This window comes from Carlito syrichta, unplaced genomic scaffold (genome assembly GCF_000164805.1).
Source record: "Carlito syrichta isolate Samal-C Ts95f unplaced genomic scaffold, Tarsius_syrichta-2.0.1 Scaffold200587, whole genome shotgun sequence".
In the NCBI taxonomy this organism is placed as follows: Eukaryota; Metazoa; Chordata; class Mammalia; order Primates; family Tarsiidae; genus Carlito; species Carlito syrichta.
The window spans coordinates 57,377-70,738 of NW_007144683.1; positions in this window are offsets into that span (position 1 = coordinate 57,377).

Below are 13,362 nucleotides of genomic sequence, written 5' to 3' on the forward strand. Positions count from 1 at the left end.
GGTGGTGGTGGTGGTGGTGGTGGTGGTGGTGGTGGTGGTGGAGGGGGCGGATGCTGGGCATGGGCATGCCACCTAGGTGCAGCTCTGCCAGCCACCAAAGTGCTGCCTCCCCAAGCGGGCAATGAGAGAGCGCCTTGGCCCCACTCTGCTGTTTTCATGTCCGGGCACTTTGGCTGTCAGTTGGTGGAGTCCAGTTTTAGGAAGTGCTGGAAGGCCGCCATTGGTGGGGCTGAGAGGACAGAGGCTTGGTGGGTGAGGAGCTGTCAGAGGTTAGGAAGCACCAGGCAAGTGGGGCAGAAGTAGCAGGAGCCAGGAGGGGGAGAGGCCAGGCCCAGGAGGCAACAGTGGAGGGGAGAGACAAGGATGGAAGGTTTGGCCAGCCCGGGCCCAGGGCCAAGGCCGGCTGCCGCCCCAGGGGAGCCAGTGGCTGGGGCATCCTTCCCCCTGGTGATTGTTGAGATAAGCCTATCACTTGGGCCCCCTTGGGAACGGGAAGGTAAGGATCACCAGGCAGAGCACTCCAGCACATCCTCAACACCTCCCACCTCCAAAAAGGGCAGAATGGGCCAGGGGAGGAATCTGAGGCCCAGGGAGCACACAGCTTAAACTCACACTGGGACTGCTGGCTTCCGCTTTCGTGCTGCGTATAGCTGTGTTCCTCAGGGCCAAGAGTTGGGGAAAGAGGGTCTGTGGTCATTTCTGGAGCCTGCCTGAGAAGGAGGATGATGGGGAAGAGCTAGCAGACACATCTGGACCCTCCCTTCTGGCCCTTATCCTATCTGCAAGTCATTGAGCTGAGGCCTGGTATGCAGCTAGTACTAAACAAGCATTCGCCATTGTTAGTTTTTCCCCATCTGATCCTCACACCCGCTTTCGAGCTATGTGATGTTATCGTTACCTGTTTCACCAATGACTATGCTGTGGTTCAGAGAGGCAGAGGTTGTCTGGGTCCCACAGTCAGAAAGTTGTTGGCAGGATTAGGAATGATATGTGCAGGCCAGGCTCAGTGGCTCAGTCTGTAATCCTAGCGCTTTGGGAGGCCAAGGTGAGTGGATTGCCTGAGCCCACAGGTTCAAGACCAGCCCGGGCAACTTAGCAAGACCTTGTCTCTACAATTAAAAAAAAAAAAAAGTAGCTGGGCGTAGTAGCACGTACCTGTAGTTCCAGCTACTTGGAACTAGTTTTCTTTTCTTTTTTTTTTTTTTTTTTGAGTTAGAGTCTCACTCTGTCTCCCAGACTGGAGTACCTTGGCACGCTCCTGGCCACCACAACCTCGAACTGCTGGGTTCCGGCAATCCTTCCACCTCAGCCTTCTAAGTAGTCAGAACTACAGGCGTGCACTACCACGCCCAGCTAATTATTTATTTATTTATTGTAGAGACGAGGTCTCACCAAGTTGCCCAGGCGGGTCTCTAACCCGCGGGCTCAGGCAATCCACTCACCTCAGCCTCCCAAAGCACGGGATTACAGGCTGAGCCACAGAGCCCGGCTGAACTGGCCTTATAAGGACAGAGGACAGACCAATCCCCAAGCTTGATCCACGTGTGAGCTCAGAACCCAGGCATCCACACTGCTGTTTTGAACCTACGTGCTTCTAGGGGTCGGGAGGAGACACCCACCCGCTTTGGCTGTGTCTACACTGAATAAGACATGAAGGAGCAAGTTGGACCTTGGTTACTGTCCCCCAAACCCAAGAGCAGCAGCACTTCCTGAGCTCACCGCATAGCTGGCACTATGCTAAGCCCATTGTGTCCTCGTCTTACTCGGGAGGAAACAGCCTCAGTGACTGGCCCCTGCACACTTGGCCAGGGCATGGTGAAGGTGAGCCTTGAACCTGTGCTCTCTGTCTCTAGAGTCTGTGCTCTGAAGAAGGGAAGATAATCTACAGAAACGAGCAGAAATGCTAACTCGGGGCAGTCTTTCCATGGCAAAGTCTTTTCACACGTATGATTCTGTTTTGTCCTGAGGACCTTCATGAGATGGTGTTCGCATCCCCATCTCCCAGTTAAGGAATGTGAGGCCCACGGAGGTAGCATGACCTGCCCAAGGCCAGCCACCTGGCTCCAAGTCCAGTGTTCCTCCCCCTGCTTCCCAGCTGCTTCCTGGGGAGACGGTGGTCCAGCTGGAATGGTGGCATCAGCAGGCTTCAGTGAACTCCGCCACGAATGCAACCCTGCCTGTCTCACATCAGATGTAGCTGAGTGATTCAATGTCCATTCCTAGGAACTCCAAGGGAGCTAGGTTCAGGTTCAGGGTCAGGATGGGAGGCCACTCAGTGCATATGTGGTAGCTCCACTTACATCTCTTGTATTTTGGGTTAATGTTGAGTTTTAAAATAAAGGGTTCAGGCCAGGCACAGTGGTTTATGCCTATAATCTCAGCGCTTTGGGACATTGAGGTGGGAAGGTTGCTTGAGCCCAGGAGTTCAAGACCAGCCTGGGTAATGTAGTGAGACCTCATCTCTAAAAAATTTAAAAAATATTAGCTGGGCATGGTGGTGCCTGCCTGTAGTCCCAGCTACTTGGGAGGCTGACACAGAAGGATTGCCTGAGCCCAGGAGGTCAAGGCTGCAGTGGGCCATGATGGTGCCACTGTACCCCAACCTGGGTGACAGAGTGAGACCCTGACTCAAAATAAATTATTTTAACTTAATAAAAATTTAAAAATAAATTTAACTCCCCATTTTACAGATGAAAAACTGACAGCAAAACCCATTCTTTTCCCATAAATGATAATAATATTCAGGGATTGTTCTAAGTCTTTTTTCTCATTTGATCTTCACAAGCCTGTGAGGGAGACACTGTCGTTATCTCCATTTCACAGATGAGGACCCTGAGGCTCAGATGAGGAAATAGCTTGCCCAAGGATTAGAATCTAAGGAGCCTAGCTCTCAAGCCCACGCTGTCAGCCACTCCCACTGACAGACGTATCTTCTTTTTGTGTTCCAGAGGGGAATGTCACTTGCTGAGGCCCAGGGTAAGGCAGAGGCAGAACTGGGACCAGAATATGGGTCCTCCCAGACCTACTCCTGTTCCTCTGCTGTCTAGGACATCACCTGGACTAGAGAGGGACGTGAGCAAGCCTGTATGAACTCTGGCTCTGTCACTCTCTGGCTGTGTGACCTTGATCTAGTGAATGTGGATGTCTCGGAGCCTGTTTCCTCACCCTAGAAAAGGGGTGTCGGGCCGGGCACGGTGGCTCAAGCCTGTAATCCCAGCACTTTGGGAGGCCGAGGTGAGAGGATTGCCTGAGACCAGGGGTTCGAGACCAGCCTGGGCAACTTGGCGAGACCTCACCTCTACAATAAATCAATAAAACTAGCTGGGCATGGTGGCTGATGCCTATAGTTTCAGCTACTTGGAAGGCTGAAGTGGAAGGATCGCCGGAGCCTAGTAGGACAAGGCTGCAGTGATTGTAAGCGTGCCACTGCACTCCAACCTGGGCAACAGAGTAAGACTCCAACTCAAAAAAAAAAAAGAAAAAGAAAAGGGTGATAGGCCCCACATCATGGAGTTATCATGATGAAAGTTGAACTGGTTCATCTGCATGAGTTGGTTGGCCTGGGGCTCATGGATTCAGGGAGTCCCCAAAGCTTCCTGCCCCACCCACTTCCTCTTCCCACCCCAGTCCCACCCACCCACCCGTGCAGCACAAATACTAATTACAGCGAATCCCATGAGCCGCTTCCTGGTTGAGCCTAAGTACCGGGCAGCCCAGCCATCGCCATTATACCGTATCATTAATTGGGGCAGATTAACTTTGTCCTAAGTATGGGATTAGATCAGCAAATTGTTCCAGCACACTTGGTCTCTTCGGTGGGTCTCAGCCCGCCTGGTTGTCCTGCACAGCCTAGGACATGACACATGGGTGCTGGAGCCCGAGGAGTCGTGGGTTTGTCTGTGGGGGGACCTCGGGGGTAGGGCCAGAGGCAGTTTTCTGATTTGCCTTGGAATTTGTGCTTGGAGATTAGTGTGGTCAGCTCGGCCCCCTAACCCAGCTGGGGAGGATGTCTGAAATGGGGAAGACGGAGCTGGCAGGGGCAGGGTGGGATGGGAGGGGGTGGTGGCCACCATCTTTTCTGTTGTAATGGCAGAACCACAGCTCCGGGGATAGAAATGCCTAGGTTCAAATCCAGACTCAGTTATTTACCAGATGTGTGACTTTGGGTAAGTTACTGACCCTCACTGCGCTCCAAGCGTTTTGCACCATGCAACGGGGGAGAGTCAAGGAGCTGACGTGTACTGTCAAGCCCCGGCCCCATGCCTGGCACACCAAGGTCTTCTCAAGCCATTCCTTTTCCCTCCACCTGTGTGCCACCGCTCTACTAGGCCTGAGCTGAGGCCTTTCATGCCTTATTTAAGATGGGGAAGGACCCTGGGGGGTAGGCACTGTTATCTCCACTAGACACATTGGAAGCCAGGGCACAGAAAGGAAGTGAAATGACTCAGTCAAGGTCACACAGCCACGCTTGGCTGCCAGTCACTATGTTGGCATGATACGCTCGAAGTGGGCTTCTGGGGAGCATGGAGAAAGGGTCACAGTGAAGCCCAGGAGAGCTTCCTGGAGGAGACTGCATCTGAGCTGAGGAGCCTGCCAGGGAGAGAAGGCAGACGGCAGTGGGTACACAAAGCCCTGCAAGCCGGATGCGCAGCGTGTCCATGGGAACTAGCCATGGGATCTCGGCTAGGGCTCAAGCATGTGAGGGAGGGCTGGTGAGAGAGGGGCTGGAGAGGGACCAGACCCTGGAGCGGGGGAGAAGGGGGCGGTTGCAAGCTGGGCCAAGGCTCGTGGTCTTTATTCTGCCAGCTCCTGGGAGTTGCGTGAAGCAGTCACAGTTGGTTGGGAACTTCTGCCTGGAGCCAGCTGGGGAAGGAGGACTGGAGGGAGCCGCAGTGGGAGGGCAGGGGTGTGGGGCTGGCCCGGGACAGAGGGCCAGAGGCCTGATGGAGGCGGTCAGGCAAGCGAAGGCAAGTGGGCCGGCGCCTGTGCAGGAGCAGTGAGAGGGTGCCGGCCAGGTCTGGGCCTGGGCGTGGGCAGCCTCCAGCAGGCACCAGGCAGTGGGTTGGCAACACTAGGCAAGACTCCCAGTGCCTCCCAGGGCCCCGGGCAGTTGAGTCAACACCGGGCCAAGTGGGGGAGTGTTTCCCAGCTCCCGGCGTGTGTAGACGAGTCTCCTGCTGCCAGCATGTTACCAGGAGCCCAGCCCTAGCGCTTGGGTCCAGACCTGGGTGCTTGATTCATGGGCTGGCTGCCTTCTCCAAGGAGGCGGTTAGCAGCCTTGGCCTCTCACCCGGGTCCTATGCCCTTGGCCTTCGAGTGTCTCCGTGAGTCTCACCTTGAGGCCTCCCCTAACTTCTGCCCACCCACTCCCTTGCTCAGGACTCTGGTTCTGTCTGACCCCTGGGTGACACAAAACAGAGTCTTCCCCCCTCCCTGCCACCAGCTCTCTCCCTCCCTGTTTCTCACATCCCACATGGGTGGCCTGTAGCCTCCAAAGGAGGTTAACCTAGAGAGCCAGGCTCTGAGGAGGAGGTACAAGAAAAGGGGAAAAGGCCCCGAGAGAACCAGAAAGATTCAGGCTCAAGTCCCATCTCGGCTGCTAACTGGCAAGCTGCTTCCTTTCTCTTTCTCTGAGCCTCAGTCTCTGCCTCTGTAAAACGGGGATCTCAGGACTCATTCCACAAGTTGATTGTAAGACATAGATAAGGGTATAAAAGCCATGGGAGACTGGTACAGTGGCTCACACGTGTAATCTCAGCACTTTGGGAGGCCAAGGCAGGAGGATTGCTTGAGCTCAGGAGTTCGAGACCAACTTGGGCAACACAGCGAGACCTTATCTCCACACACAAAATATATAAATATATTTTTGAGTTGTAGTCTCACTCTGTCGCCCAGGCTGGAGTGCAGTGATATGCTCACAGCCACCCCAGCGTCGACCCGCTGAGCTCCGGTGATCCTTCCGCCTCAGTCTTCCAAGTAGTCGGAACTACAGGCACACACTACCACACCTGGCTAATTTGTTATTTATTGTAAAGGCGAGGTCTCACCAAGTTGCCTGGGCTGGTCTCGAACCCGTGGGCTCAGGCAGTCCACTCACCTTAGCTTCCCAAAGTGCTGGGATTACAGGCTGAGCCAATGAGCCCGGCCACAAAAAATTTTAAAAAATTAGCTGGGCATGGTCAATAGAAAGTCTTGGGAACTGGGCAGTGTCAGGGTCAGTGACTCTGTTTTCTGTTTAAGGGGACAGGCAGTTATTATCCTTTAAATAAACTTTTAAAATTTTAGAATAGTTTTAGATTGACGGAATTATTGCAAAGGTTGTGCAGAGAGTCTTCTTCTCCCCCTCCCAATTTCCCTATTCTTTTTTTTTTTGAGTTGGAGTCTCACTCCGTCACCCAGACTGGAGTGCAGTGGCCGCTCCCGGGCACCGCAGCCTCGACCTGCAGGGCTCCGGCCATCCTTCCACCTCAGCCTTCCAAGTAGCTGGAACTACAGGCGTGTGCTACCACGCCTGGCTAATTTTTTTGATTTATTGTTGAGATTAAGTCTCACCAAGTTGCCCAGGTGGGTCTCGAACCCGCGGGCTCAGGCAATTCACTCGCCTCAGCCTCCCAAAGCGTGGGATCACAGGCTGAGCCACCGAGCCCTGCCCCAATTTCCCTATTCTTAACATCCTACACGTGCATTTGTCCTAGTTCACAAACTAACACTGATACACTGTTACCAGCTGAAGTCCATTCACCTTTCTTTAGTTTGTACCTCATGTCCCGTCTCTGTCCCGAGATCCCATTCAGGATGCCGCTTTACCCTTAGTGGTCGGGTCTCCTCTTGGCGGTGATAGTTTCTCGGCCTCTCCTTGCCACTGGTGAGTGCGTACTGGTCCGGGAGTTTGTGGTACATTCCTGGCCTGGGATTGTCTGGTGTATTCTTGTGATTAGCCTCGGGTGATGTGTATTTGGGGGAGGACCCCGGAGGTGAAGGGCCGCTGTCATCATACCGTGTCAAGGTCAATCACTCTAATTTGACTCATTGCTGTGGGTGTCTCCCTTGGTCACCTGGGCAGCCTTTTATTTTTGCCGATCACACAGCAGGGCTGGATCAATCCAAATGTTGCTGGACCAAGGCCACGACTGGCAGCTGTGCAGAAGCAAAAGGGAAGGGTGGCGAGGAGGATCGAAAGAAGCCAGCATGTGCCCCTCAGGTGCCAGTCACTGTGGGCTGCTAGATGCCAGGCAGCTCGTGTCCCAGCTTGTTCAGCCTCACAGTGATGCTTTTACAGGTGAGGAAACCGAGACCGGAGAGTGAAAACAGCATGCCTAAGGTGTCAGGAACCAGAGAGCCTGCGATTGGGCCCAGGGCTGTCTTTACTGCCTCCTTCTTCCCACTGTCAAATAAGTTCCTTGAAGCTGCATTCCCGGGAGAGTGCGTGAGGGAAGGTGTATTCCCTGATACAGGTTGTTTCTAACTTTATTCCACAAAGAATTCGTGATGGCTTATGACTAAAATACATTCATTAAAATAATATGCAGTAGAAGTGGAAGATGTGGACAAGGGAAAAGCTGAACATAAAGGCCAGGACAGTGCCCATAGGTGTGTTTCAGATTTGGCTGTGAGCTTCCAGGTAGGTGAGAAAAAAGGGATACACGCTGATTCATTTCATCAAAAAGTAAAGAAGTAATTCACTCCTTCAGGAACTTTGTGGTAAATTCTAAACGAAATTAATCACGTGGAAATTGCTCATGTGAAAGACAGTGAGAAATGTGTAGAATGGATAATGTAATAGTCATAAATGTCAAGTGGCGTATGTTTAGGAATGGTGGCCCTATTTTTATTATCTCACCCCTCACCCAAAGTTCCCTATTTGAATTTCACTTGATTTTCATTAAGCAGATAATCAGTGCTATTCTTCTTTGCTGAAGGCATAGATGTCTAAGCCCTAGTAAAATCTGGGATATAAAGTATCCATTTATCTGTGTACCCCCTTCTGTGCTGGGCACCAGGGATAGAGGGCAATGAGATGATGGTTGCTGCCCACCCCTCTCCACCCCAGGGGTAAAGACATCTGGACAGAGACCTGGATGTAACGCAGGTGCCATGCTGGGGGCACACTGGAGAGAAGGATGCACCTCCGACTGGGGAGGAAGGGAGGGCTTCATGGAGGAGGAGGCCGAGATGGAGAGGAGTATTCGGGGTAGAGGCGATAGTCTTGGTAGAGAGGATATCCGCTGCAGACCGCTCAGGTGGGAACTGAGTCCTCAGGCCCGCCAAGCATGAAGGACTAGGTGAGCTCCTGTTGTGTGGCCGACACCTGCAGGGATAAGACGGGCTCAGGGTGACGGCCACTCGCCTGGTGAGGTGTGTGGAGGATGAACGTGGAGACGTGGTTTTTGGGAGGTTCTTGAATGCCAAGCTAAGGAGTTTTTGTCCTTTAGGATGGTGGGCATCAACTGAAGATCTTTGAGCCTTGCCTTTTATGTTATGCCAATACAAATAATAACAGCTAACACTTAGTAGGCACTTGCTGTGTGTCCAGCACTGTTCTGAGCACTTTCTGTATTAACTCATTTAAGTATCACAACAGTCCTGTGAGGGAGGTGCTGTTATTAGCATCATCCCCATTTTACAGATGAGACAACTGAGGCACAGGGAGGCAGAGTCACTTGCCCAAGGTCACACAGCTGGGGAGTGGTAGAGTGGGGATCTGAACTGAGGTTTGGATCCAGGGTTTTGCCCACTATACTGAAGTAGAGACCTGCTAAGTCTGTCCATATTGCCACAGCCCCTAGAGAAGGGTATGGCGAGGGATCGAGTGGGCCTGTACATACCCACATTCCTGAGAGTTAACAAAAGATGTGCTTCCCCTTATCTCCTGTGCGCCCCTGTAAGTAACTTCCGAGAATCCTTAACTTCCCTGCAGACTGTGCCCAGTTAACTGAGAGATGTAAGTTCCCATTTACTCCCTTTTCTTAGTAGTTACAGCTTTGAATAATATAGTATCAAGATAATTGTAAGTCTTGTGATTTGTGTAACTTTTGTATCAAGGTAACCATAAGTCTTGTGATTTGTATAACTTTTGTATCAAGGTAATCATAAGTCTTGTGATTTGTATAACTTTTGCATGTAACAACATGTAGTAATGTATGCTGTTTTAGGCCCTGTTAATTCCCTTTACTCTACGGCAGATTTGATTAACACCTCTGCCTGGTGTAACTGGTGCCAGGAAATGCGCACCACGATGTCATTATTGAGAAAATGCAGCTGTGACTTAAGTTCTATACCATGCTCGGCAAGTCTTGTGGTTAATGTATAGGTACCAACTACCCTGAACTTATAAAAGCAGACTGTAAAACCTAAAGGGTGAGCAGTACCATTTTTAAAAGACCAGAAGTTCAGCTCTGCTCCCTGGATTCGAATTCAGAAATAAACCTCTTTCTACCAGTTTCCTGCCTCTTGATTTATTGGTATCAAGGGAGAGCAGCCGAGCATTAGTCGGACCATTACAATACCCGGACCATAACAATACTATCGTGTCTGTTAAATTTAAGTATTTCGTTAACAGCTAACACAAGCGTGTTTTACAAGCCATACAAGGATTTAATAGATCCCAGCCAATTCCCAGCATCAGTCATGGGTGGGGGACTTTGACCAGAGTGGGAAGCATCCCTAAGGGGCCCAGGCTTAGAAAGAGTATGTAGAAACAGCTCGCAGAGTGTGTGGCTGCCGAGTCCCAGGCCTCAGAATTTCACTTGTGGGGCTGCTCTTTCCTGACTCTGACGTGCTCCAAGATCCCTTGAGGATTCCCTGCCTTTGGCCAACCAGACCCAAGAGCCATGTGAGTGACTAATGCAGTCTGGGCAAATGGGATCACGCCCAGGTGCCACTGGGCCACAAGGCTTTTGTCATGAGAAACAGACAAGCATTTATATTTCTCATTTTTGCTCACCCTGGGCCTTTGATGGCCAAGGGTTGGGTTTCCAGGGCTGGGTTTCCATCCTGGGTCCCTGTCAGGCCCTTCTCATAAACACCAGAACAACCTGATTTCTCCCTCACGACCCCATAAGGCCAGGAACGGAACTGAGCAGCCCAAGGCAGTGACTCCCCACAGAGCAGTAGTGGCTCTTCCCTTTTCCCCAAAGCCCAAGTTTTGGGGCCAGGCGTGGCTCCACAACCACAAATGAGGCATCAGGGAGAGCAAGAGCCAGCTGTCCTGCCAGCCAGCCCGGGGCACCCAGGCTCTGCGAGGTCCCTGCCCAAAGAAGCGGTTCCACCTTCCACAAAGAGCACAGGACCAGGAGTCCAGGACCCAGGCTCCTGGCCTAGCTCTGCCACTGACCAGCTGTGTGGCTTGGGGTGTCTGGAGGCAGCATCATGGGGTCCGGAGTCAGGTGAAGATTCATATCCTGGCGCCCTTGCTCTCAAGTCCTGCCTCCTCCCCAGCCCTCGGGCATCTCATCTGTAAAGTGGGGGTGATGGTTCTCATCTCAGGGGTGCAGCCCTGTGGGGCTAGGAGAGATGCGTTTGTCAAGTGGCACGTAGTTGGGGTTTGGTCTGTGCAGCCCCTCCCCCTTCACAAGATGGAGGTGATACCCACTGAGGCTGAGGCTCTGCATGAGAGGTGCGTGGAAGGCCCTGGGCGGAGGACTCTGGGTGGGCACAAAGGGTGTCACTCACCCACTGTGGCCTGTGGTGTACCTCACCCAGCCGGCCAAGCCTCTACCTTGACTGAGGTGGGATTTTTTTGTTTTTGCTTTTTTTGAGTCAGAGTCTCACTCTGTCGCCCAGACAGGCGTGCAGTGACATACTCACAGCCACCCCAGCCTCGACCTGCTGGGCTCCGGCGATCCTTTCACCTCAGTCTTCCAGGTAGCCAGAACTACAGGCATACGCTACCATGCCCAGCTGATTTTTTAATTTACTGTAGAGGTGAGGGACCCAGACTGTTCTCAAACCCATGGGCTCAGGCAATCCCCTCAATTTAGCCTCCCAAAGTGCTGGAATTATAGACTTGAACCACCACGCCCTGCCTGAGGTGGGTTTAATTGTACTCCCAGCCTCCTTTCAGGAAGGGTCCTCCTCTTTTGTGCCCTGAAGAGTAAACCGGGCTCTCTTCTCTGCCAATTTCTGCCTGGGAGGCATGTGAATTTCCTGCCTCGCTGGACCACAGCTGGGCTGCAGTGGGGTAGACCTAGGGGCCTCAGGAATGAGCCTCCAGCTGCCCTCCCTTGCCTCCCACCTTCACTCAAACATCTATAGAGGCTCTAGCCCTAGGCTAGGCCCATGAGGATGCTGGGTCCTGTGAGACCCAGCCCCTGCCATCAGTGTCCTTCCTTCTAGAGTGCTGTGTGCATCAACAGAAGGAACATGGGGTGGGGGGAAGATGAGGGGACTGTGTGGGGACACAGAACTGGGACAAAATGCTGTCTGGGGAGGGTGGTTAGGAGAACCTCCCAATGGGGAACTCTGAAACGAAACAGGAGGGGGAACCATTGCTTAGCTGCACCCGGGCAGGTGACTTCCCTGAGCCTCAATTTCATTCTTTGGGGCCAGTAACACCCACTTCTGAGAGAAGGGGGAGAGACTGCAATGAGATGGTGGGTGTAAAGGAACTGACAGGTGCCTTATACCACCCAGGTGCCCAGGGAAGGGGCTAGCAGATTGAACTTCTTTCTGAAGTGTCTTTTCCTCTGGCGAGTGACACCTAGTACTTAATGTAACCAAGCATTCTATTTCAGAAAAAGCACAGTTGTAACCCAGCAATACATGAAGTGAAACCTTGGAGACCCGTCTCTCTCTGGGGTGGGTAATGAGAACGCCTTCCCCCAGTGGGAGTGCAGCGGCAGTCTCCAGAATTAAAATTCTTCCACGAACTGTCTCCCCAGGCCCTCAGATGTGTTCCCTGGGAAGTTACACACAGAAGAATTCATGGAACCCTAGGCACTTCTCTATCTGCTCCCCATTCATTTTCACAACTGTTTATTGAGCACCTACTGTGTGCCAGGTGAGAGGGATTCTCTCCTGGACAAGCCAGACAAGGTCCCAGCCTCTGTAAAGCTGAAGATTCTGGGGAGGGGGAGATAAAAAAAATAAAGAGATTAAACACAACAACCAATTTAATAGACTGCAATCAATACTTTAAAGGAAAACGAACAGAGTGCTGTCATAGAGAACTTGGGGGCTATTCCGGGTGGTGGGGCCACTTGAGGTGACATTTAAGCTGAGATCTGAAGCTGGAGGTGGCCATGGGAGGAGGAGAGAATGTTCCAGACAGAGGTAACAGCAGCCACAAAGTCTGGGAGAAAGGGAAACTTGGAGAAACTGAGGAACTGAGCGAGGCCCAAAGGAGTCAGGCCTGAATGAGGTGGGGGTCAGGAGGGGGGTGGGACATGGTGAAGGGTTTGGATTTTATTCCAAGGACAGTGGAGGGTGTTGAGGCCAGGGAGTGGCAAGATCAGAATTTCACATTTGAAGGCCCAACCTGGCTATGGAGGGAGCTGTCAGAGGGCAGGAGTGGAAGCAGGGAGACCACCAGAGCCTCGGCCCTCCCTGCCTCTGTGACCTGGACAGTCCACTCTCCTCTGGAGCCTGTTCGTTCACACCTATGTACAAGTGTGAGAAATCAAGAACGAGCAGAAACGCACTGTGGAAAGCTGAAAAACACGCATCCATGTGGGGACTCCAAGCCTCACTAGAATGAGGGTCCTTTGGGAGACTGCTGGGTTAGACCTCTCTGGGGCTCTTGGCTAGGAGGAGGACTGCCTGAGCGAGCCCCTACCTGGCCACCTGACATCTGAGAGCCCCGTTTCCTGCCTAGGGTCACAGGAGAGGCCTCAGGGGCTGGGAGGGCCGCCTGTCTGAGGCTGTGACTTCCCTGGGAGGAAGGTGCGAGGGTCCCCTTCCTGGCTTCTGACTTGCCCCAAAGCAATGGTTCGGGGTGTGTTGGGGGGAGGGCCACACCCCTGAGCTCGGGCAACCACGGGATTCCCTTCAGCCACCCAGATGCACAGGCACAGCTCTTTCCATCCTGTGTCAGGAGAGGTCATTCACGGACTCTGGCTCAGAGACGTCTGCCTTAGAAGAAAGGGGACGCGAAGGGGAACACCTGCCTTTTTTTCCACCTTTTTTGCCTGGCCTTCCTCGTGTTGATGGGGGGATGCCCTTGACCACCTGAGGGCTGGCGGTGGGGGGAGCCTCTCTCGACCGTTGTGGGCCAAACTGGGGGCACCCTCCTGATACATGACTCTGGTATCTGCCACTGGGGCCCCGTGATCGAAGGGGGACGGAAGGCTTCCGGGAAGGGGGAGTCGCTGTGAGGCGCCCACCTGCCTGCTAGGGGCTTGCGCCGGGGACCGCTCTCCCGCCCTC